This window comes from Callithrix jacchus, chromosome 5, assembly GCF_049354715.1.
Source record: "Callithrix jacchus isolate 240 chromosome 5, calJac240_pri, whole genome shotgun sequence".
NCBI lineage: Eukaryota > Metazoa > Chordata > Mammalia > Primates > Cebidae > Callithrix > Callithrix jacchus.
In genome coordinates this window covers 101,687,400-101,689,549 of record NC_133506.1, presented here as the reverse complement: position 1 = coordinate 101,689,549, position 2,150 = coordinate 101,687,400, and the positions used below count along the sequence as shown (strand labels likewise).

General features: G+C 41.9%; 1 pseudogene; it reads right to left on the bottom strand.

Moving 5' to 3' along the window:
* Positions 1-229: 229 nt before the first annotated feature.
* LOC108591786 (thymosin beta-10 pseudogene) lies at positions 230-522 on the bottom strand (annotated as a pseudogene).
* Between the last annotated feature and the right edge of the window lie 1,628 nt (positions 523-2,150).

The following is a 2,150-nucleotide window of genomic DNA, read 5'->3' as shown; positions in this document are numbered from 1 at the left end:
CCGTGCCTGCCTGGGAAAGGGAGTATTTTAATAGCTTTTTCACTTGAAAGCGTAAATGTTTTCTGTTACAACAAACACTGAGTTGTTTTTCTTGAAGTGACAGGGTTACTTCTTTTTTTTTTTTTTTGCCATGCCACGAGGTGTGTTTTATTTTCATTATTCATACAAATAATTTTCTATAATATCCCGGGGCAAACCGGAGAATTTGGCATTCCGATTGGGGGTTCCCTTCAGAGACCCACAGGCCAGTGGCATCGGCGCAGAGTGCCCAGGTTCACAGTGCAGCTTGTGGCTCGTGTCCATCTTGCAGGTGGCCCTTCCTCCACATCAGGACTAGGGTCTCGAAGATGACGGGGGCAGGAAATCCTCCAGGCTCTTAGGAAATTTCACTCCACTTCTCCTGCTCAGTGGTCTCTTTGGTCAGCAGGGTGTTCTTCTCCTGCGTCTCCGTTTTCTTCAGCTTGGCCTTATCGAAGCTGGCGATTTCTCCCATATCTGGTTTGTCTGCCATTTTCTAAAAACAATCTGTATGGTCCGGCTCCAAGCTCTGGCTCCTGGTGCTCCCACTCGGTTGCTGCAGCAAGAGACTGGTTACTTCATTTTTGAGGATGAATCTGCCACATACCCATGTCTGTAGACCTGTGGTTGTCTATCAGTTGTTCTTGCAAATAAAAATGGTATTCCATGAAAATGCTCAGTTCAGCTCAACTCAAGGAATAGTATAAATGTTTTTTTCACGAGACAACTCTCGTATTTCTGTGTATGGAAGTGCTTTATGCATGCTTCCCATGTTATCACTCACAATTTTTAAAAGATGTGTATTCATAGGTCAAAGATTTATAAAATTAACAATTTTTATTCTCTTATCTGGGGCAATCTTAAGTGAAACAAACTGGCTTTTTTTCTGTGTGTGCATGATGAAGAATACTGTGACTACTGGGACAGTTTGATAACACTGCCTAGATTCATACTAAGGCACCAGCTCTTTTACCCATCCTCAGGTTTTTTTGTTTTGTTTTGTTTTTGAAATAGAATCTCACTCTGTCACCCAGGCTGGAGTGCAGTGGCGCGATCTTGGCTCACTGCAACCTCTGCCTGCGGGTTCAACCGATTCTCATGCCTCAGCCTCCCGAGTAGCTGGACTACAGGCACCCACCACCATGCCCAGCTAATGTTTTTGTATTTTTAGTAGAAATAAGGTTTCACTATATTGACCAGGCTGGTCTTGAACTCCTGACCTTGTGACCTGCCCACCTTGTCCTCCCAAAGTACTGGGATTACAGGTGTGATCCACCATGCCCAAACTACTTTTCAGACTTTCTAAAACAATATTTAGAGATTTTTGTGTTAGCCACTCTCCTATCTCATTACTCCAGTTGAAGTAATGAAGAAATCTTCCATTATCTTTTTTCTCTCATTCTTGGATAGAATGAATGTCTATAATGAAAAGAGATGTTTATCAATAGGCTTCTCATATTTGTTCTGAATTTTGCCAAATATTTGTGTAACTCCACAGAATAATTTGTTTCTCTTTTCCCTTTAGAGGGAAAACAAATAGTAGCTATGGCAGCTTACCTTCTAGTGTTGTTGTGAAGTTTGGCTGGCACAAGATAAAGTTCTGTGTAATTACTCTAAATGTTTGTATTTAATAAAGAAATGACTTGTAGGCAGTTTGTCAGTATGATTTGGAAATGTGGTGTTTCAGTAATAAAGAACTGATTTTTTCTTTTCAAATTATAAATTAAATGGTACATCTAATGATTTTCCTTAGAACTTGAAAAGCTTAACCCAAAATTTATATGAAAAGGCAAGAAACTGAAATGGTTAAGAAAACTTTAAAGAAGAAGAATAGGCCAGGCGCAGTGGCTCACACCTGTAACCCCAGCATTCTGGGGAGGCTGAGGCAGGAGGATCACAAGGTCAGGCGATCGAGACCAGCCTGGCCAACATAGTGAAACCCCGTCTCTACAAAAAATACAAAAAGTTAGCCGGGCATGGTGGCAGGTGCCTGTAATTCCAGCTACTTGGGAGGCTGAGGCAGGAGAATTGCTTACACTCAGAAGGCAGAAGTTGCAGTGAGCCGAGATTGTGCCATTGCACTCCAGCCCAGGTGACAGTGTGAGACTCTGTCTCAGAAAAAAAAAAGAAGA